The sequence below is a fragment of the Talpa occidentalis genome, unplaced genomic scaffold (genome assembly GCF_014898055.3).
Source record: "Talpa occidentalis isolate TD23 unplaced genomic scaffold, MPIMG_talOcc4v2.1 talOcc4.3, whole genome shotgun sequence".
NCBI classification, from domain to species: domain Eukaryota; kingdom Metazoa; phylum Chordata; class Mammalia; order Eulipotyphla; family Talpidae; genus Talpa; species Talpa occidentalis.
The window spans coordinates 93,944,956-93,969,681 of record NW_023603184.1 but is presented as its reverse complement, the minus strand read 5'-3'; the positions used below and the strand labels follow the sequence as shown (position 1 = coordinate 93,969,681).

Here is a 24,726-nt window from a genome sequence, read left to right as displayed (position 1 = left end):
GAGACTTAAAGGGGGATTCAGTAACCACAGATTGATTACTAGTCAAAACTATCAATAATTTTTTTAATGTCGAACTAACCATGCTAGAAGTGAATAGTCAGATGCCTTCTTCTGATGCACAATGCACCCTTATGCCAAATCCTGGAATTATGGTGAGTAAAAATTTTGCATATAGGTTATATAGGCTCATTCAAGCCTTTGTTTACCAGACCTGTATATCCTAGTCATGGAAAAACTGTAAATGTCACTCCCTTTTCAGCTCTCAATGTGAGCAGTGGTGTGTTGATTCTTTCTTACATCACTCAAAGCTCTTGTTCTGCTTCTTGCAATGTAAGGGCCCTTATGATTACACTGGGCCCATCTGAATAATCCAGGGAAATCTCTCCATCACAAATCTTTAAACTGATCACATGTGAAGTCTGTTTTGCCATATAAGATAACTGAGTTTCCAAGTTTAGGGCATGGACATCTTTTTATTTTTTTTAAAGATTTATTTATTTGTTTGTTTGTTTGTTTATTTATTTATTCAAGAACCAGGGTACAGGCCAGATTTGCCAGAGACAGAGCAGGGTGCAGAACAGGCAGACTGAAGAAATACACTGCTGAGGGGAGCAGCAGGCGAGACAGGAGAGATCTGCTCGCCCTCACCGGCCGGCTGGGATAGAACCGGCACTGAAGAGGCTCCAGACAGCTTCACAGCGCAGCGCTTAACTGCCTGAGCCACCAGGGTAGGCCCTAGGACATGGACATCTTAAGGAAGCCATATTCTACCTACCACACCAATTGATAATATAACTACAAAGAAAAGAACAGTCCACATAATTGTAAAACAGTGATTTGATTGTACATACTTAATGGAATGTATCTGAAGGATGGAAAGAAATCTTACTCTGTTTTCAGTGATCATATTATTGGTTGTACTATTGGTATAGACTTTTGTGAATATATTGTAAAAAATGGCAAATAATTAAATTACTAAGAAGGAAAGATTTTCATCATAAGAGGGAACAGAGATACTCAGCATGAGGGGAAGCTAATACAAATGCATGATTTGAAGATGGTTAAATAAAAACACTAGAGTTCTCAGAGACACTTTTAGGGGGGCGGGGGCGGGAGGGGAGGGATTGGGTTCAGAATGGGGGGCTGCAATTGTATGGGGAATATAAAAATAAAATTTATTATTTAAATAAATAAATAAATAAATACTAAAATGCTAAAAATAATAAATAAAAATAAAAATAAAAACACTAGAGTTCTGCATTGGAACTGGAAATATTAGTACAAACCCATTAAATATTTCATTTCATAATCTTACTGTGTTTTGAAATTTCCTTAGAGCCTCCCTACTGGCACAAGGTGCTAAGCACAGCACTGTGAAGCTACTCACAGCTACTGCAGCACAGTTTGATTCCAGGCAGGCCAGGGAGGTGACTCACATGGCGCAGTAGACCTCTCCTGTCTCTCCCACTACTCCCCTTAGCAATGTATTTCAGTCAGTCTGCCTGTTCTGCTCCCCACTCAGTCTCTGGTGAATCCTCTCACCCTCCCGTACCTCTGGCCTGTACCCCAGCTATTGCATAAATAAAAAGTAAATCTTTTTTAAAAAATTTCCTTCATACAGTCCCCTGAGAGGACCAATCCAGTAGCAATGGGCACCTGTAGCATCCAAATTAAGGTTTCTAATTTCCATTTCATACTGAAATGAACTAAAGCTTCCCAGAGTACTAATTGATTCTATAAGGGGTGGAAATAGAATTTAGATGAATCTCTTGGAATGTAAGATGAGGCTGGATATTTTGTTATACAAAAAAGGAAAAGATGCTATCAAAGTCTCCAGGAATCCAGGCTACAGGAACCCAATCTAAAGGAACCCAGTCTAAAGGAATCAAGATTTATGCTGAATAGGTCATCATGGAACAAATATGGTATAATTTAATAACTTCAGTGGATTGCAAAACATCAGATAAGTTTAACCCCACATGTTCAGAACGATAAAAAGAAAACAACATATTGGTCATCCTTGGAAAATACTGGGGAACCAATTTATTATTTTAAAAACTGGCAAATAAAGGAAAAGGACTCATTTACCTTGTAACCAAATAGGGGCGGTAATATTTTATGTAAGTATTCTAGATATAATTTTTAAATCTCATCTCACAAGCTCTAATGAATAGTTACAAATAATCATTTTGACTAATAAAGAGGAACAAAAGGGACATCTCTGACTGACAAAAAAGAAACAATCAGATACTACAGAAGTATACAATATCATATTTAAAATAGCCTTGCCACAAAACCCCAACATAAATCTGATAAAGTCCTAAATCTATCAATAAATGGGCAAATGGGAGTTTGTTAGAACATTATGAAAAAGGCGTTTTCTATAATAAAAAACTTAAATTTCAGAATACTTTTTTTAAAGGGGAGAAGAATGCAAAAAAATAATATATTTCATAATCAACTAGTGTGCAATTCTTTTAAAACTTTTGGGACTGTTTAATATACATTTTTTTAACCATATGAGAAAGGTTCCCATAAAATATCCAAAATAAAGCTTTGCCACACAGAATCAAAACTGAGGACCCACGTGATATAGAATACTAGGGCAGCCTCCCTGCCTGCCAGGAAATCACACAAATTCAAAGCAGGATCTTTGTTTTCAGTTCACCATTGTGATTCTCCTATTACATCTATCTTCAGGATCAGAAAAGGAAAATGTGTATTTCAGCAGGTAGACAAGGAGGTCGAATTGACTATAGTTAAAAAAGTAACAGGGTCGACATGGAAGAATACTTAAAGATTTCTAGTTTCTAAACCTTTACTATAGCTAACTCAAATAAATGAGAATTAGGGTATCCAGAGCCTCTGATACAATGTCTGGACAAAAGTCGTCCTGCATCCTCAGGTTTCTGCAGTATTGCTGTAATTTTACAAAAAAGGGTAAGATGGTATAACAGAAAAGGAATGAAATAATGATGAACTCTCTAGAGTTTCTTAAATACATAAGAGTTAAGCAGCTAAGATGCAATGAAAGGATATGAGTGGGAAGTTTGTGACCCATGAAGTTGATACTGCTGGAAGCTTGAATGAAAAGTTGAAAGGCTTTATGAGTAGACCAGACTAGATAGATAGTGAGGCAATTAGAATCATTCATTGCTGCCAAGGCATCAGGCCAACGTGAATTACAAACCAAAGTGAATGAAGCAGAATAGAAAATAGAAAAGCCTTTAATGAAAATGTTGGAGAACTCACAAGGGATGGGGAAAGTGCCAAATAACTGGAAGATGGCTAAGTAAACTAAAAGGTCTATTCTCCCATCAATGCATAAGGGATTTACAAGTTTAACTCTCATTGCTGTTAATAGGAATTCTATGTGTGATCCAAGGGTGTACTCATGGAGAAAATGCATCTATTAGTGTCTCGATTGGCCTCTCTTGAGCCAACACTGGCAAATGCTCCAAATTGTGTGGTAGTTTGGTGACAGGGACTAACAGAGGCTAGAATGAAAACCACCAGCTTAGCTTTACATTGTAATCCTCTGATAGTACAAGATCCCTTATGAACAAAGAGTAAAATATACTCTCTACAATCTTTCATAATGTTTAATGTGGAAAGTAAAAGTGAAAAGGCAGAAATTCCAATTCATTTGAAAAGTCTGTCTTTGAAAAAGAAAAGCACATCTTTAAATCACTTTCTACCTTAAATGAATTCTCTTGCCACTTTAACTTACAATAGTAACAGCTATCCTAACTCTTACCATGTACAGATATGGCGTCAAATGTTTTACAAAAGATTCCACTGAGGCAGCTCTTTCTGCCTGCTTGTGTCTGTGCAGGCGTCCTTTACTCTTCTTTCCCTTTTTATAGTAAACCTGTCCTTTTAGAAAAAAAAAACTCCACTGAATCATTACAACTATGAAGTTAATAATAGTATCCCTGTATCACAGGTAAGATAATTGAAACTGAGACATTAAGAGATTTTCCCAGAATCAACCACCTTGAACGTAGCAGATTCACATTCTAATCTATCTAGCTCGAAAGCCTGTGATCTTTCCTTGACACCTCACTGCCTACCTACTATAACACAACTGCTGCGCTCCACAAGGCCACTCTGTGCTCCACAAGGCCACTCTGATTTAACATAATTCACTTCCCAATCCAATGAGAATTTTCAAAAGCACTGACTCTCCTCTTAGATTTAAATTTGCATACTTTCAGAGAGAGCAGCATTATGTTTTCTAATAGTATTCCTCCCAAAAAAGAAAAAAAAAGTGGTATTATGATTTTCATTTAAAGTAACATTTTATCCTAGATACAGTTAAAAAAATACTCATTGAGCAAACATTTATTGAATCTATTATGTGCTTTGGTCTATATTAAACTCAATACAAAGATAAATTAAGTCCCTGCTCTCAAGATCATTTAAGTCTAGTAGGAGAAATAGACATAAGCAACTCATTAAAATATAGTCTCGACATGACAACAGAAAAGGTAGTATGAAGTGCTATGGGGGCACATTATGCCATTTGTGACTGTTGATTTATTAATGATATTAGCAATTATTATTGCTCTAATTCACTAATATTATAACACATTTTATTAAAAGATTTCAACAAAGTTTTACTGAAGGCTCAACAATATTTTAATTTATTATAGCAAAATCTTCCTTCTCCAAACCCCGCTAATGTATATATAAGACAATCTCTATATTTAAATTGCAGGAGGAGAACATGGCTCAACAAAATTAAATGACTGACAGAACTCAGAGGTAACACCCAGTACCACAATCTACTTCCCCCCATATAAAATTAATTTTTCTTTAAGAATCTAACTTAACCCACAGTAATATAGACCTTAAAGACTGACTCCTCAAATGAATTTAATCCCTCAGGCATCAGTTTGAACAAGTTCCATCAAACAGTCTGGACATCTTAATTCAACCAAACAGCAAAACAATTTCCAAAACCATAGGTAGGTGCTGGATACTGCTTTCATTTGAGTTAATTAAAAGTATTTGATCCACTATGGTGCATCTCAGTGTAAGATCTTTAGAAGAAAAATCGATTAATCCATGAAAGTTTCAGATAACACCTAATCAAAATGCCAGAGCTTGTGACCAGATTTAATAAAGCTCTGACATTATTTATTGACCTATCCAAAAAAAGTTTTTTTTTAATTTCCTTCTATACAGGTAGTTAAATAATAGATAAGCTATCAAAACCAGCATCAGTTCCCAGTATATAACGTGTTGAAATTTCTGTAAACACTTGGTAGAAACAGGCTAAATCAGAATAATTTGTTATTCAAAATGTCAAGCATTAAGAAAATTAGCCATAAGGATTCTTGGGGGAGGGGATAGATAAATATTACCTTGTTTTCCTCACACCAGTTACTTGGGGATAATAAATACAAATGAAGTAAGCAAAAATAAGCTTTTAACACATATACATTTCTACTCAGTCTCTCTGGGGAGTGAGTGACCAGCAATACCATTGCTAGCCTTCTGAATAAGCCAAGGAGTATGAGCTATGTAATGTGAGCTTGATACCAGAAAGACTTCAGACCCAATATACCTTTTTCACATCCTGTCTGCTGATCCCTGAAGCAAACATTTCATCCTTTTAATTCAATGGTTCTCAGCCCTGACGAATCATTAGAATTATCTGGGGCTCTTCTTAAAAATATCAATGCCCTAGCTTCCAGCCCAAGAGATTTTTATTTAAGCCTGGGCATGTGGTTTTGCTTTTTTGGTTTATTTTTGTTTGTTTGTTTGTTTGTATGCTTGCTTGCTTGCTTGTTTGCTTTTTGAAGAATGATAGGTGAGTCTAATGAATAGCCATGATTGAGAACCATGGGTATGATATTTGAGCAAATTGCAATAGATGCAGAAGAAAGCAAGAGGATATGAGGTAACTGAGTAAGGAGGAAACAATGTGTAAAACAAAGACAAGGTTTGAGAAGACAAGGCTTACAATCAAAAACAAGGCTTACAGATTGCCTTTGGTCAACAGCATAAACCCAGGATTACCTCAGAGGGATGCAATTGAGGTAGGAAGAGTGAGCAAAGAAAATGCTTGTGACCAGAAGAAGAAGAAGAATGCTTGTGACCATGAAGACTTAGTTTCAGATCCTGTTCCCACCACGGAGATAGAAATGTGCTTTATAGTTTGTCTTCACAAACACGTTCAATGAGTTTTTCCATAATAAGGTATGAACTGAACGATTAAAAGTAATTACCAATTCAGGAATATTCACTCCCTTTTATAGCTGTCTTATTTGAAAGTTTAGACCACAAAATAAAATGTCATTCATCAAAACACACAAAAAAGCATTTTTTAAGTATGGGAACATAACATTTCTTAATTTGCACAAAAGGTATTCAATTGAATCTCAAAATAAACCATGTAAGTAAAAAAAGAAATACTATCTTTTTTAGATATCCTATTTATTTCTTTTTGTAGAAATTGTTCCTTTTTTTATTTATTTATGCATATAAGAACCGGAGCACAGGCCAGAGGTGTGGGGGTTGTGGCGGGTGAGAGGATTCACCAGAGACAGAGTGGTAAACAGAACAGGCAGACTGAAATACACTGCTGAGGGGAGCAGCAGGCAAGACAGGAGAGGTTTCCTGCGCCATGTGGGTTGTTCCCTGGCTGGCAGGGATGAATTTCTGCTGCAGTGGCTGTGGATAGCTTCTTAGGTTGCGTCTTAACCCCTCGTGCCACCAGGGAGGCCCTGTTCCTTTTTAAATTACACTTTGAAATTAATAAAATATAAAGCATAAAAAATAGAGGATGTCCAACTTTAGAATAAAAGCTGTTACAAAGGAAAAAACTTGATCTCTAAGCTTAAATACTCAATAATTGTCCTACCTTGTATTCTATCTAGCCATTTTAGTAGACCTTGTGTTTCAATAAAAAATTAAAACTTTTCATTTTATCAATCTCATCAGATTCTGAACATTATAATAATTGGCCAAATGGGAAACTAGATGACTGCCTAAGTTTAACAAGTTTCTGATTAGCTTTAGCAAATACTGTCTTTTCTTTAGAAGGTACAATTTTATTGGTGAAAATGATTTTTTCAAATTAAAAATAATAATCTTACTAGGCATATTTTATTTTGCTGTACAAATGAAGTTACCTAACAAAACCATCAGAAAGGCACTGATAATTTTGAACAAAAACTGAATCCCTGGGCCTCCCCTGGTGGTGCAGCGGTTGAGTGCTGGGTTGCGAGGCTGCCTGCAGCCTCTACAGCGCCAGTTCGATTCCTGGCCACCTGAATCCCTTTCAGTCCATGAATGATCTATAAAAACAGCTTATGTAGCTGAACTAGTTTTAACTCAACTTATCAAAACTTATTAGAAACTATAAAAGCCAGGAAAAACTAATGTTTGGCAGATTCACAAACAACAACAGACTATTCATTATTCTATTTGGAAAAAAATAATGAATATTGTCTACCTGAAATAAAATACTAATTTTTTAAATGCCAAGAAAATTACTCATATTTACATCCATAAATAGAGTTCTAAAGCATCGCTGCAGATTTTCTTTCTTTCTTGAGTTAACTCCTGTTAGATTTGTTTTTCTTCAATTGCTCTTTGTAATAGTGGTCCTGAAAGACATCAGTTACCATCTCACTTATCTTTTTTCTTTTTTTAAAGGTTTTTTTGGTTTTTTGTTTTTTTAGATTTATTTATTTATTTATTTATACAAGCACTGGGTACAGTCAGAAGCGCGGGAGGGTGAGAGAATTCACCAGAGCCAGAGCAGGGAGCTGAGCAGGCAGAAGGACCGAAGTACACTGCTGACCATCTCACTTATCTTAATACCATTGCTTATAACAGTCATTACTCCGAATCCAGATTATCTGAGGTCAAGTCCTGACTCAACTACTATTTAGTGTGTCCTTAAGTAGGCTACTTAAACTATCCTTCATCTGTAAAACAGAGTAACATCTCAGAGGATTGTTATGAGAATTAAATTAGTTAATATATGTTTAAAAAAAAACAGACCTTAACACAATATCATAAAGTAAGCAATAAGTATTTGCTATCATTTATTAACACTATAATATTTTTGGTAGTCCAAAAAACAATCAGCTTTCTTCCAGAGTTACCATGGTGTCTAAGATACTATTTTTGCTTGTTTTTTTTTAATTTGATTATTAGTAGATTCTTAAATATTTGAATTGAATTTCTGATGCATTTCATAATAAACCAAATCCAAGTACATTGGTTTAAGGCAGAGGTTAGATGCCTGATGATAATAATTTGAACAGGGCAGACTTCAGAATTATAAAATCAAAGTGCTGAGGAGATTCTGGAAGGTCATCACCATTTCTTCCCTTTTCCCAATTTCCACTGCTGTCCTCTCACACCTATAGCAGGCAGCTGCATCCTTCCAAGACTAAGTGACACTACTTTGGACTTTTAAATACTTCAACAAAGTAGATTCCATGTCCTCTTTACTTAAAGCTTGAAGCAAAAATGTATTGAAGAGATTTTTTCGGGAAAGCCAAATCAAGGGTTAAATTCTTACTCTAACATTTCCTCACTGTATACTGCTGGGAAAATAAGCTAAACATTTTGCATCTCAATCTCTTTATCTATAAAAGGCAGTCAATGCCCATCTTGCACAGTTGTTGTAAAAAGTAGATTATAAGCTTTATAAAGTATCAGGAATAATGTAGTTTAACTTTATAACTACAGTAAAAATGTACACACACAATATTTCTCAGTATTATGTTATATAATCATAAGAGAGATATGTTTCCTTATAGATAAGGAAACACAATGTGAACAACTGAATTGAGGAGTTTAAAATGCTATTTAGAATAAATAAGAAAACAATTGGCAAGATGATTCATTTACAAAAATATTTTTAAGAAATACCTGTATTTTGATTTCTAAATCTAGTAGATAAAAATGTGGGGTTTTTTACTGTAAATTGAAAATTTTGTGATGAGGAATACATTTGTCAAAGCCAACATTTGCAATTTGCTTATCAAGCCTCTTCATTATAGATGGGCAGATGGTAATTAGACTATAGAGGTAGTCCATGAAATTTTACAAAGGTTCTTAGATTAGTACCAGAGAAGAAAGAGTGCATTAAAATAAAACTAAATAGGGAATTATCTATTTGCTTATTTTGTGTTAAGTCCCTGAGATTTATTCCAGTGAGACCAATAAGCAGAGAGAATGAAATAAAAAAGGCAGAAGGCCAAAGTGTCATAAATGCTGTTAAAGTATTCGATAAAAGCTATCCACTTGAGGCTCCTTGCAACACATCAGAAAAAATGATCTTCCCATATTTAGACACAGCAATAGCAAGCCAAACACTCTGAAAAAGATGTGATACTGTTATACAACAACACACAGAACCATATTTATATTATTATTGCTACCTATGTGGCCTATAGTGTTAGTAGGAAATGGGATATGATATACATGATACATTGTTTGGAAGCTGCTCTGATCTACCCTAATTAGCAGGATGTCTGGTAAAAGTCAACAAACAACATAATCCCTCAGTTTGGTAGTAAAAAAATAAGTCTTAAAATCTCCATAATATTTTTAAAACAAACAACTAGGAAATGAATGTTTTTTTTTTCCCCTCGGATTCATCTTTTTCAAAAATTTCCAAGATCCTTCCAGTAGATACATAAGATAGGGCACATATTGTCAAGGAGAAGTTGTTAAAGTGAATATGAAATGTGCTTCTCAAAATATCATTTACACATTTACCAGATGGTAAAATAAACATGTAAATTGTTATCAAGTATACACTAAGTTTGTATTAAAATTTTACACACTGCAGGAAGGGTGTAAAAATTATCACATATTGTATTACTTGTTCACTTAATAGTGTATTAGCATTTTATAAATATTTTCTTTAAGAAAGAATTTATTTAGATGGTCAGATGATTCATGTGGGTACTGATCAGCACTATACATGCTATGAACTTCATTAGACATTTCCAAATAACCAATTTTCTCTTATCCATTTCTTTAGTCAAAAGTGAAAAGAACATTTTTTTTAATTCTAGTTAAATCACATGTTAATACAGTTAATACTTTTGTAAGATATGGCATTAAGTAAGAAAGCTCATTTAATGGACATGTATACTTTTATACTGAGGATTATATAAAACTTTCCAGGTTATATAGAATTTTCTGCCCATTATTGTTAACTACCATGTTTAAAGTATTTATTAAAGAACACTTATAGGGGCCTCCCTTGTGGCACAAGAGGTTAAGTCTCAGCACTATGAAGCTATTGGCAGCCACTAAAATATACTTTGATCCCCTGCCAGGGGTCTGACCCACATGGCGCAGCAAACCTCTCCTGTCTTGCCTGCTGCTCCCCTCAGCAGTGTATTTCAGTAGATCTCCCTGTTCTGCTCCCCACTCTGTCTCTGGTGAATCCTCTTACAACCCCGCATCCCACCTCTGGCCTACACCCCAGCTCTTGTAGATATAAATAAATAAATCTTTTTAAAAATTCTTTTAAAAAGAACACTGATAAAAAAATAAAATGAAAATTAAATTTCTGTAAAGTTTCTATATTTTCCATCTAATATAGGGTCATACTTCTTGGAGGAAGTTTTTGAATGTCAATGGGAGCACTTTATGGCACCGCTGATCTCCTCTTGGATTCAATCTCAAGTCTAAATGCACAGTGCTAGCATTAGTGGGTTTAGTCATCCTTCACATGTCATTGCTCTCCTGTGATGTGGCAAGATCTATTTGCACCATGTGGACAAAGACACAATTATTATGACACAATACTTACAGCAGAATTTCTGGAATAATTCTACCTTGAAAACTAATCAATGGGCCTATCATTAAGATTCTCAGAAACATAATTAGAAAGGAGAATGTTATCATGAAATTTAATGCATTTATAATGGAATATTACTTTTCCACCAGAGTAACTATTTTGGTTTAAGAGATCCCAGAAGTGAGGAACAGAGCCCAAATCACCTAGCCAAGTAAGAAATTTCTCTGAAGACTCAATGTTTTAAAAGAAATCCATAGAGAAAGTATCAATGAATCACAACAGAAAAGTTCATTCAGGGTTACAGAGGTAGCTAAATTTATAGGTATGCTTGTCCTGTTCATGGAAATCAGAAAACAATATGAAGAAATGAAGTTTAAAATATTTTTGCTTTAGGACCTCTCTGGTCACGCAGGGGTTAAAGACAGCGTTATCAAGCTACTGCCAGCCACTGCAGCACTAGTTCCATCAGGAAGCAACAACTCACATGGTGCCACAGACCTCTCCTGTCTTGCCCGCCCACTGCTCCCCTCAGCAGTGTATTTCAGTACATTTGCCTGTTCTGCTTTCCACTCTCTCTGGTGAATCCTCTTACCTCCCACACCTCTGGCTTACACCCCAGTTCTTATATGCATAAATAAATAAATCTTTAAAAAAATAATATAAAATAAACTAGTTTTACTTTAGCTAGGAAACCTGCAATCTAGAATTTTGGGCCTTTAAATTGCATATATCAAATATAGGACTAACTGTCCCTGCACTGTGTTAGCAACACCTGCATATTGTTGAGGCACTTCAGCAGTCACTGAAGGAACTAAAGGAGAAAGGCCTACTGACAAGAATCCAGGGCTCTATGTTGCTTCAACAAAAAACTTCCACATGTTCATGTTTTATAATCTGCATATGAATGCATTTTGAAAAAGAATTTTCTGGCTAAGAAAATTTGAAGTATGGGGCCTCTCTGATGGCGCAAGTGATTAAGCACAACACTGAAGCAATCCTCAGCCTCTGCAGCACAAGTTCCATCCCTGGGCGGCCAGGGAGCAACCCACATGGTGAAGAAGAACTCTCCTGTCTCGCCCGCTGCTCCCCTCAGCAGTGTATTTCAGTCAGTCTGCCTGTTCTGTTCCCCACTCTGTCTCTGGTGAATCCTCTCACCTCCCCACCCCCCACATCTCTGACCTATACCCCAGCTCTTGTATGCATAAATAAATAAATCTTTTAAAAAAAATTTAAATATGGAGGCCTCCCTGGCGGCGCAGGGGTTTGGGGTGCAACCTATGAAGCAGTCCGCAGCTGCTGCAGCATGAGTTTGATCCCCAGCCAGCAAGGGAGCAACCCACATGGTGCAGCAGACCTCTCCTGACTCCCCGACTGCTCCCCTCAGCAGTGTATTTCAGTCAATCTGCCTGTTCTGTTCCAGGCTCTGTCTCTGGTGAGTCCTCTCACGCTCCCTCACCTCTGGCCTGTACCTCAGCTCTTGTATGCATAAATAAATAAACATTTTTTAAAAATTTAAGTATGCGGGCCTCCCCAGTGGCGCAGCGGTTGAGCACTGGGTTGCGAAGCTGCCCGCAGCCTCTGCGGTGCCGGTTCGATCCCGGCTGCTCCCCAGCCACAGGAGGAGGGTCCCACATGGCGCACAGACCTCTGTGCCACCCGCTGCTCCCCTCAGCAGTGTACTTCGGTCCTTCTGCCTGCTCTGCTCCCCACTCTGGCTCTGGTGAATTCTCTCACCCTCCCGCGCTTCTGACTGTGCTTGTATAAACAAAACAAATAAATAAAACATGCCTCTATTAAAAAAAAAAATGTAAGTATGAAGTATGAAAAATTTTTAAGTTCTCCTTGAAAAACTTAGAAAGACTACAAGGTCATGATCTTTGTTAGTGCTTCTGTTATTGAATATGTTACCTTAAATATGAATTAGCATCTACACCCTTTAGTTCATCTACCAGTCAAGTAGTATAGATTAAGTGGATTATAAAAAAATTATTTGATAACTGCCAGCTTTTAAAAAGTGACTTTTTTAATTAAAAGCAAATATATAAGAAACAAGATATTTAAGGAAATGTAAGTTTGCTTACAACATGAAAAGGAAAAAAAAAGGACGTGTTAACTAAACTATTTTATGATGCTTTCTATATCGACAATGCTCAAAAAAAAGTTGTCAGAACATTTGAATAAATTAACAATTTATCATTTCTTTTTCTTATATAGTGATGGTCTGGTTGAGCAATGAACAGAGAGTTTATGTGTTATAATAGGTAGTTGGCTAACAGTAATAAAATTTATATAGCACTTCTCAATATGCAAAGTGTTACCACATACATCCTTTAACAATGAATTAGAATGTGTTCATTTTCATTAATAAAAAATGATATACATTCTACATTCTACCTTTCAATTATTTCAGCTTGCTTTAAATAAAAATCACATGTTTTCCTCCTAAATCTTTAAATAAAGCTAATGATCTAGAAAAGAATGTAACATTATTCTTATAAATTTTCTCTTACACTATCACATCATCCCACATCCCAGGATTACACATCTTCAAAGTTATATGTTATCTAGTTAGTGGCTATCTTCCTATTTTTTGATGCCAATTTCTAATTTCATCAATATGATCAAATTTTTAATTATGTCAAGACTGTCATAATTGGAATCGGTGACAGGATGAGAAAAAAAATTGTCATACATTTATGGGGTAACTATAAATTGATACCAACTTTACCCTGAAAATTCTACTTTTAGGAAATTAACCAATAGTATCTAACACAAGTGGAGAGAGACAGATTTACAATGCAGCATTTTTTACAATAGCCAGAACCTAGAAACAACTTGACATACATCAGTAGGACTAATTAAGTTATATATAGTTTATCCATATTTGAGGATAATGGTATTTAAAATGAGAATATGTATGAGTTGGAACAATAGCCTAAATATATTGATAAATTAAAAACATAAATTGCATAACAGTACATATGGTTTCTTCTAATGGAATTCATAGTAAGTCAGTTAAATTTAATCAGATTGAATTATTTGTATTTAATCAGAGGCAGTTTATCTTAACCTAGTACTTTAAGTGTTCTATTATACAGTCCCTACCTTCTAACCTTATCTTCCTTTTAGCTCCTCTATACACTCTATTTCCAAAACATCAGAGCTATTACCTATCTCCCAATCAGGTCTCTGCCTCTCTACCTCTGAGACTTTGCTGCTGAACTTTTCTTCCCTCTGAAGAATGCCATTCCACCATCCAGATATCTGCAAGTCCTGGCTCAATATTAAAACCATAAAGCCTTCCATGATTCCCTTAGCTAGGTATAATCACACCTTATGTTCCCAAAGGATTTTACCTATCTTCTCTTCTAAAACTCATCACTCACAACTTTTTGCCTTGTAATATAGTCTTTACAAATTACAGAGAATTCATATTTAATTCATCCTATAATCTCCCTTATGTAAGCCTCATTGTCAGCAGTGGATTGAGACTTACTATATTAAAATAATCAGGTTAATGTGAAAAGTGCTTGTTATGTCAATTTATCTTAAATGATCCCCAGCTGTCTCTATGAAAAGGAGCTACTTCTCATTTCTCAAAGTGGTGAGAACAACAGTGAAGTAGAAAGAGGAAAGAAATTTAAACTACAATGATCCTAAACAAAGACGTGAAATCCTAAACAGAAATCCAAAAATCCTAAACAGAGACACTGTCAGTTCTTCTTCTCTCAACTGGTAGATAATTCACAGGGAAAAAGAGGAGTGGTCAGCAAACTGGTTTGGTGATCTGGGAGACTTTTGAACTAATAGCAGAAAAAAAACTGAATTTTGGTTCAGATACTACTATCTCAGGATTTCCCCTTAGTATGTACATCTTCACTAGGATTTCTATAAAATGATCTATTACAAAGTTGCTTTCAGTTTGCACCCAAAAAAAGAAATTTCTTTCATTGTAGTTTAAGACTGCAAAAAAGAGCAAGGATACATAAAATTCATTAGTCTAAAATTTTCATTTTTGAAATATTTGTATCCTCCTTCTTGCCAAATTGCATTCACTGATAAACAGATTTCATTTTTACCATAAACTTCCTTTTTTTGTTATCTAGTAAAAATAGGGAGTAAAAGTAATCAAAAGATTAGCAGATGGAAGCAAGTGAGAAGCAATGTACACAGATAACCCAGAAATAAGAAATGTCTGAATTTTTTAAAATTGACTATATATCATTTCTAGTATGTTAACTGGGCAAATAAAAGAAGTATGATTCACAGAAATAAAACTTGGAGAGCCCAAAAAATTCTAACATGAACTTACTTCACTTTTTTAAAAGGCTCAGTACAATATGATTAGGATAATGAAATCTAGTCTCAAAATATATATGAAATTCAAAACAAGGCGTGAACTAAAAACTGTGCATTTGTTCTCTATTCCCTTTACCATTTTTTCAATCTGGGAACACTTCTAAATTTAGGAGTGAGCTATAATAAGCCATGGTCAGATGACTGCCTAGTTTCTTGAACATTAATAAATACTTAATTCCAGCACAGATGAAATATTGCATTTGGAGATTTGGGTAGTAGACAGTGTAAAAAGATAAGTAGAATCAATAACTTTTTTTCTTGCTGGTTCTCTTCTACTTTTAAATCTCAGAACCTGCAAATTTCTAAAGGTTCAACAAACCAAATTGTTTGCACATAATAAAAATTCTGTTTTTCTACTAGTTTAAGTTTAGTAAATCCCAAAATATATTAACCAAGCATTTTTCCTTTCAAACTTTTGCATTTTAACTATTTTCAGTCCTGGTGCTGGTGAATTTTTAGACTCTAAATGATATTTCTCAGTAAATAAACAGGTCTTATATTATTCTACCCTCTAGTTATGGTATAATACTTCAGCATATAAGTATTATATAAAACACAAGCAAATCAATTCACACTAATTCACTACTCCTAGGGACAATAGCATAAAATAACTGTCCTCACTTCAGCGGATTCTGAATTTGACAAAACAAAAACGTGAAGTTTCTATATTTCTATTGCAACATACTGACTACAACAACTTCTCAGATATGTAAATTTATTTGTGACTCAGTTTTCTGGGTGATGTTCACATCATGACTCAAATGAAGGCAACCACTTAAAATGAATGACTTGGGAGGTTGCCATGGACTATGAAGCTATCTGAGTAAGCTGCTTATATCAGGCCTATAGCAAGGGAAGAAATTGTTCCATCTGACACATTTTGGAGGTAATCCCTCTTTAACTGCATTGAAATATGGTATATGGCTGGCACCACTGTACTGATTTCCCACCCTAGAATTCTGTATTTGTTCCATGGATTAGGGCTATTCTGGAAACTCTGGCATTTGTTCTTTTGAGAATGACATCAGATGTCAATCATGCAGTATTCCCAGATGACCTTCCAATTTCAGTCTATTCAGATAAAGGGTACCTTATGGATCACTGTCGTGTTCCCAGAGACAACACTAATCACCATGTTTTAATCATGATAAGATCAAGGAGGAGTATTAATGCCTCTTCTATACACAAAGTGCAAAGACCCTGTTCTTCAGGTCACCTTTCTCTTATAGTCAAAGAGATAATAATCTACCTGTTCTAAAGCATGACCATATTGTCACAATGTTTTTAAAAAATCAAAAGTTGCTTGAAAATAGCTGTTTTTAAATCTTTGTACTCATTTTTATTTTTAAGAAAGTTTCCATACTCATTTTTATTTTTAAGAAAGTTTCTATTATCAGAGTCCATAGACATAAAATTAGAATGGACAAATTGTTTGCCACCATAATTAATACCTGCTAAATTAAAAAATAAAATTATAAACTTCATACCTTTCTTCCATTACACAAAAAAAATCAAACAAAAAAGTCTATACAATAAATCAAACAAAAAAGTCTATACAATAAATCAAAGAAAAAAGTTCTCAGATTTTGCTGCATATTGGAATCACCTGACAATCTTTTTAAAGCACAAACGCATGGTTCTCACCACCAGATATTAACATTCCAATTTATTTGGGATTGGGTATGAATCTAGGCAACAGAACTCTTCAAAACTCCCTTGGTAAATCAAATGTGAAAGCAGTGACCTAAAGGAGATAATGAAGTCACTGCTGTCCTCTGCCCTCTTTCTATTTGGGTCCCAGTGTCAGGAAAGGGAAGAGGCAGTTCATGTACAGAACCACATCAAAAAGCATGAGCCTGTTTATCCTTAAGACTAGAAGTGACTTCAATTTCATAAAATCAGTATGTTTAAAGTGTGTGTGTGTGTGTGTGTGTGTGTGAGAGAGAGAGAGAGAGAGAAAGAGAGAGAGAGAGAGAAAGAGAGAGAGAGATAGAGGGATAAAAATGCCTAAAAATAAGTTTGTCTTAAATAAAAATAGAAATCTCAAAAAGAGATTAAAGATTTTTTAGGAACTGTGTATCATAATAGAACATTGTAAAGGACAATCTTTATACCCAAACATCCTTTATGCCATATATTCAAGTAAGTTGTTAAACCAGAAATGATCCATGCTATTTGCTAATGTGTGTATTCTGCATCTAGAAAAGAGAAAATAAAACATAAAAAGAGAAAAGAGAAAGATGAGAACATTGTAGGCTAACCAAATTAATGGTATTTTATGACAATGTTTTTCAAACTTCAAGACTGTCCATTAGAGAATCATAAAATAAATTTACTAGGTCAAAACCAGAAATTTCTCTTCAGTGAAACTGAGCATAAAATAAAAACAGCAGAGTATATCGAATGTGCTAAACATTTTGCAAAACTTTTATGTGTACATGTGTATATATTTATCACTGTCTCAGTTAAAACTTATAAAACCACTGCTCTAAAGGCAGTTCTGCCATAGCTCTGAACATGTGAACTCAACTGCAATAGGAAATGAGCAAAAAGCAGAGTTCCTTAAAGCTAGAAGATACTGGAAGTATTTGATAATAATTTCATTTTATAAATGAGGATAGTGAAAGGCATAGAAACAATGTGTCTTGTTTGTGTACAATTTTTTCTATTATACCTTAAGAGTCAGTTTCCTTTCAGATCTATATTTTCAAAACATATTTAATGTAGGTATCTTACAGACTAAATTGCACGGCACCGACTACAAATTTTCAGTCATATTATGTGAACATTTCTTAGAGATGGTGACATTTTCGCCAGCTTCTTCCTCAAATTAAAATCATCCTGTGAGCAAATTAAATAATAAATGTAAAGGCTCTTCATTCTAGTGCTCAGAAACAGAGAATTATTTTCATAGATAAAATATTACTAAAAAGGCACTTCTTCAGGCTCCAATAAGTCGGCCTCAAAAAGCATACAGTGATGGCAGTACCTAGGGCAGCAGAATGCAAAGTGTCAGAAATTCCACACTTGTTTTTCTTGATTCTATGTTCTTGTCCTCCAGTCTCATCGTGAGATTACAGACATACACACTTATAGTTTGAAAGATTAATGTAAGGCAAAAAAGAAAATGAAATTAAAACACTTTGTAACTTTAAACTCAGGAACAAAGAATTTCCTAAAGAAGTGTGATCATGTCTGAATCTGTTAGATTCGGTACTTTAGTTTCTGTAGCTATGTAAAGAAAGAGCTGGATAGTGATGTCATTAGGATATACTACATACAACTATACAGCCATTTAAAATTAAAAGTAAAAAAAAAATTAATTAAATTAAAAGTCTTGGGCCTCCCTGGTGGTGCAAGGGGTTAAGTCTCAGTACTATCGGGCCTCCCCGGTGGCCCAGTGGTTGAGCGCTGGGTTGCGAAGCTGCCCGCAGCCTCTGCAGCACCAGTTCGATCCCCGGCTGCTCCCGGGCCACAGGAGGAGGGTCCCGCATGGCGTGCAGACCTCTCCTGCCGCCCACTGCTCCCCTCAGCAGTGTACTTCGGTCTTTCTGCCTGCTCTGCTCCCCGCTCTGGCTCTGGTAGATTCTCTCACCCTCCCGCGCTTCTGACTGTACCCAGTGCTTGTATAAATAAATAAATAAATCTTTAAAAAAAAAAAAAAGTCTCAGTACTATCAAACTATTGGCAACCACTGCAGCATGAGTTCAATCCCTCGGCCAGGGAGGTACCTTCATGGCACAGCAGACCTCTCCTGCCTCGCCTGCTGCTCCCCTCAGCAGTGTATTTCAGTAGATCTGCCTGTTCTACTCCCCACTCTCTCTCTGGTGAATCCTCTCCCCACCAAACCTCTGGTCCACACCCCAGTTCTTGTATGCATACATAAATAAAATAAATCTTTAATAATAAATAAATTAAAGTCTCTGTCTTAAATATATATTTCATGTATACTTCATCTTGCCATCTCCGTAAGGGTTAAACTAGTAATAACTTTAAAATTAACTTTTTTTAATTCATTTTAATCTTCATGATGTTAAACCTTGATTAAGGGCAAGGAGAACAAAGTGGAACCTGATGGTTCAAAGAAAGACAAAAAATCCAGAACATCAATTGAAATGTATCAGGCCATAAGAAATAAGAAGCTATCAAGTAAGTGAAGGATGTAAGGCAATGGGCGAAAGGTATAAAGAGAACAAGTACCACATCTTCTGTCTCCCAGCCCACTCTTCTATAACACATGACTAGTAAGTCTTCTTAGAAGAGGTCTATGAGGACATGTTCTGTGAAAAGCAAACCTATAGAAACCTATAAATTTCATAAATAAATAAGCACAAAAGCAGAGCGCCCCATGGGGGAAAAAAAAATAAGCTCTAAGGAGGAAAGTGAAGGAGTTGCAGAATCAGTGATTCTGAATCACCCGCAGGGCTAATTATGAATTAAAATAGCTAAGAGAATAAAGATTAGTCTATAATAAGGCCATTACATTTGGTTAAGAACACACTAGTAAATGTAGTAAGACAGATTTTAATGTCTGTGCAAATGAGGAAGCTGAATTGAAAAGGATCAAAGAATACATTGAAAGATGGGACCTAAATACAAAAGAGAGCTGGGATAAACGGAGAGCCCCACATAACTAAGAAAGTTAGGGGTAGAGAGACTAGAAATACAGAAATACCAATGAAACAAAAAATATTAAGTTGTCATTTCACAATTTTTTTAAAAAGATAATGAAGTGACTACTGAGAGATGAAGTGATTAAAGAAGTATATAGGGAAAAACACAAACTTAAAAAACAACAATGTAGGCGAGGCTAAATAAAAAGACATATTGAATCTGATGTCTGTCCTGAAAACTTTACCATTGCTTTTGGGGAAAGCATAAAAATTTTGACCTGAAATAAACAAACCAATGAAGCAGGCATAGATTTTACAAAGATTCAGGTTCAGGGTGGTAGCATGAGAAAAAAGAGTATGTTAAAAAAAAGTTGTTGGCAAGAGAGTCAACAAGGGCAAAATGAGTGTCAGGGAGACAGCAGAGTTGGAGGAGGAAAGAACAAATTTGTTGAGGAGGAAGTCAGTATGTTTCTTTGACTTTCTCCACAGGAACAAAGCAGAATGTGAGCATAAATTAAGAGAGTGAATCCCAAAGGTGAGTGAATTCTAAGAATTCTTTAGAATGCAATCATTTAAAAAAGATAGCAAATTAAGACAGAGGTAGAAAAAAAGATTTTATTGTAACAAAATATATAGCATCCAATGGTAAGTAAACTGTGAAAGGATAAGTCCTCATCATAGCTTCTGTTTTCTCAAATGAAAGTATTGAGTAGTCAACACTATTTGGTAAAATTATGTCCAAAATTATCAAGTTTTACTTCAAAAACACATCAGGTTATAAAAGTACTAGTCACCTTTGAAACATTTTTAATTAGAAATAATGGTTTGGCCTGTAGTTAATTTCTAATTGAGCAAACCATTCAAAATAATAGAAATCTATGATAACTAAAAAGTTCTCCTAAAATGTCATTGTAGATGGCCTAAAACGGAATCTATGTAACATGCATGTATATCTTATTCACTGACATTCAAGGATGTTAAAATATGTGTGTGTTTGATAGCTTAATATTGTAAATACAAAGATGAAGAAGTTAAAAAAAGTTATAAGTCTACAAAGTAGCCTAAAATTTGACTATTTACAAAGGGAGAGAAATTATTTTGCTAATTCATATTTTAGATACAATCAAAAAAAATGCATCCTAATGCAGTGGGAGAAAACACATCCCGGCCTCTGACCTTTTGTTGATAGACCAAACTTCTGAACGTTCATGAGTGTGTACATCACTATTCAAATAGGATAGTGAAACACACAGAGAGAATTCAAACACACATATTTGAAATGGTAGTGCCTTCCATCAACTTTCAAAAGCATTCTTATTTGTGCCCACAAATGGCAGCCCAGCAGGCAGTGACATCAGACCTAGAAATGATGTGGCTTGTATAGTACCCAGTGAAGTGCAGTGCTCTACTTGTTTGCAATGGTTTTATTTTTCAACTAGTTTTTATCACACTTGGCATGAACAAGGGAACATGTGCTTTGCTAAATTTGAACTTTTAAGATGAAACCGAATTAACTGAGCACCAAAAAATTGCTTCTGAATTATCCTAAGATTGAAAATGCCTTCTCTTTCCTACTAGGAGTGACAAAATAAAAGACAAATACATCTTGAAAGTTGAAACGTGAGTTAAGAAGATCCCATGATTTGAGAAAAACATTGTTGACTTTCTTCTTTTTTTTTTTTCCCCAGAAACCTGAATGAGACTCTAATGAACAGGCTTTTTCCCATATAGAACACTTGCTAACATGAAGATAGGTATTAAACTGAAAACTACAAAACCTAATATAAGCACTAAACACAAGCAAGATGTTTTGTACGTCTTTCAAGCAGAAAGTTCAATTAATTTGCCATTTCTTAAACTTCGTATAACTATATATAGATATAAGCCATAATTATATAACATATACATACATTAAGTATAATCTTTACCCCCCAAATTTAATCTTATTTTTTCCCACTAATACTGGGACAAAATAAATATCCTAAGATGACCATAGGTGCATCCCTGGAGATGCTCTCCCTCCCTAAACTTCCTCTTTCCCATCACAAAAGGTATACCAAGGTGCCCAAGTATAAATGTTTTGTGAATAAAACGAGTGCTCTGTCGTGCAGGCATTTTTATAAAGAGCTGAAATCCAAAATAATTTTTAATATAAAATTCAACTGATAAATCACAAAATATGTTTATAAGGAATCTAGTGATAAGCAATAGGTCAAACAACCTGGAAGAATCAGCTTGCGGTACAGTGTCATTGCATTAATAATGTCACAGTTAGTATGTTTATTAAATTAAATATTATCAGCAAGGGTCTTCTAAATGCTATGTTCCCAATACTAGATTACATATTTATTTCAGAGTTAGCATAGTATGAGGGGGGGCTACCACTACAAAGTCTATTAAGCCATGTTTTTTTTTTTTCTTCATTGCTTTAATGGTACTATTCAAATCAAATTTTTCACGCTATGCCTTGAACACCGCTGCAAAGCATACTGTGGGTGTAAAATACATGCAAGGCAGATATAATCAGCTCAGATAAGACCAGTGACTTGTACACCAAGTTTACTTTATTGTGAAAGCAGTGGGGTTTTCTTTCAAGTGAATATACTTTTTAATACGTTGCAACCTAACTTACAAGTTGAAGATCAGAGTCCTGGAGACACACAAATCTCAAAGCAACTGCATTATACCAAGCACAATTCAATGCCTAAATTCTTGCCTAATTATTTGTCTTCCCTAGAGACTCTTCTCTCGTTCTGGCATAAGAAAACCTGTTCAAAACTAAATCTTGCACTCCGATTGTAACTTCAATAAATCATATAGATTCACTTTGCTTAAAAACTCACAGCTACCTTTTAAAAGAACGATTTTGCTGCTATGAAGCTAAATCTTACTTTTTCAATATTAAAATTAGCCAAGCAAATTGCCAACAGACCGGTGTAAATTAAGTATCTTTTAAATTGAATGCTTATCGCCGGTCTTTAAAGTTGCTGACTTTTTCCTAAATAAGTATGTCTAAAAATAGTAATTGTTGCTGCTGCTTTGGGGGAGATCTAGATTGGTTTGTTTTCACACAGGCTCATAAGGTCTACTTTTTTCCCTATTCCCATGGCTAAGATGTCGACATGATAAAATAACTAATATACACATAAAAAAAGGTGCTGTACCTGAGGACAGGCTGAACATTTTATAAAATCACTTGTGAACACACTTTGTCCAAATATCTCTATAAAACGTTTTAAGTTCTCCTGGAATGGCCTCCATTCAAGGAGGCTTTGTATCTCGCCTGCACCCTAAGCAAGTAGAACATCCTTGAAAGCTTCAGTGCAGAAAAAGATAAATAACATCACAAACAAGGTGAGTCACAAAGAGTTTTAGCAGTAGGATGTATGAGAAAATGTAACTGCAGGGGATAAGAGGGCTCAGAAAGTTCTCTATAGACGCTGAATGACTACATTTTAAGAGCTCAGGAGATGTAAATCAGCCCGAAAGAGAGAGAAACCACAGTATTTTTGAAACAAACTGTTCAGTACATTTGTTAGGTATAAAAAGCCTTTACACGTCTTAAGACCTACTCGGCTGTGCTGGGCGCGGGAAGGCTGGGCCCTCGGGCCAGAGCCAAGGCCCCCCGGCCTTCAGCACCGAGTTTGGGGGGCGGGCTCGGAGAACACTTGCAAGCGTTCGCCGGAAACCGGGGCCTGCACCTCGGCCTGGACTCCCAGGCTGGCCCCGCGGCCTGGATCTGGCCTCGACAGCAGATCCGGGCCCCTGTCCTGGACCTCCCGCCACGACCCGCGGTCGGAACAGCCAGAGCACAGCCTCCCGGCCGCCCCACGGCGAAGCCAGAACGCCTCGGCCCCAGCTCGGCCGGGAGGCCGGGTCCCCGAAACGGCTCCACTCCGCGTCCAGCCCCCGCAAACGCCCGTCCCGGGCGGCGCTAGGCCCAGGCCAAGCCGAGGCCTCGCCAGCCGGGGCAGGACTGACCCGCAGCCCGCGGCCTCGGCCCTCGGCCCTCGACCACGGCGCGCTCAGCTCCCGCCTCCGTCTCCACGGGCGGCGGCGGCAGCCCCAAAGGTTAAGAACCCACAAAAGGTGAAGAAGACCCGGCATCTCTCGGTCTCAGCGAGCCCGCGGCGGCCTCTCACGGCCCCTTCCGGGTGCTAGAGAGTGAGTTAAGATGGCGCGCTTTGCGGGTGGCGGGAAGGTGGGCGCCAGAATAAAGTGCCAGCCGAACGCTCGCCTTCCTTTTTTTGAAAATACGCTTTTGAAAACTGAGGAAATATGCACTTTCCAGGGAGGTTGCCTCATCCCTCTCCGTCCTAAGCCTGACCCCTGCCCTCACGAAGTCAAAAATGCAACTCGAAATCTAATCCCGGAGGCGAACCTGGGTTCCACAGGCCCTCCCGAAGCCAAACGCTGACCGCCGGGTGACGGCAGCCGCGTCCCGGGCGCATGGACAGTGTCCCTCCACTAGGCACCCAAGGCTTCTTGGAAGCCAGCACTGATCAGGCTTGAAAGGGACAGGCAAGCACACTGCCTCCGAGAGGAGCGCGGAGCTGCAAATTTACCTCACGCTGACTCAGTCCACACAGCAGATGGTGGCAGAACTGCAAGGGAAACGACCTCCCCGATTTTTTTAAGTACTTCCTAATAGCAGCTAAAGTGCGTCTTTCGGTACAAGGCACTACGTTCCTGTGAAATCTATCCTCGGCTCCTAAGAGCTTCGTTTCCGCACACGACACCGACTCCTTTGCTCGCGGTGCCTGGGGCCCGAGGGCGGCGGGCCGGGCGCAGCGCTCCCGCGGCCAGGCCTCAGGCGGCAGAGCCTGCGGGGCCCGCACCCCCTAGTCCTCGCGCCTCGGCGCCAGGGACGGGCGCACCCCCCGACCGCACGTGCGGCTCCTCCTCTGCCCCGCCGGGCCACGAGGTCAGGGGAGCTCAACCCGGGAGGGTGATTACGCGAAGGCACCG

The 24,726-nt window shown here is 36.9% G+C and overlaps 1 protein-coding gene across 1 annotated transcript in view; it reads right to left on the bottom strand.

Annotated features, from left to right (window-relative positions):
• LOC119255141 (sodium-driven chloride bicarbonate exchanger-like) overlaps positions 1-24,515 on the bottom strand; it is a 275,258-nt gene extending 250,743 nt beyond the window's left edge. Inside the window, exon 1 of the mRNA XM_054699455.1 lies at positions 24,324-24,515. The gene's annotated coding sequence lies outside the window, so the exon portion shown is untranslated. The remainder of the gene's footprint in view (positions 1-24,323) is intronic.
• Positions 24,516-24,726: the final 211 nt, after the last annotated feature.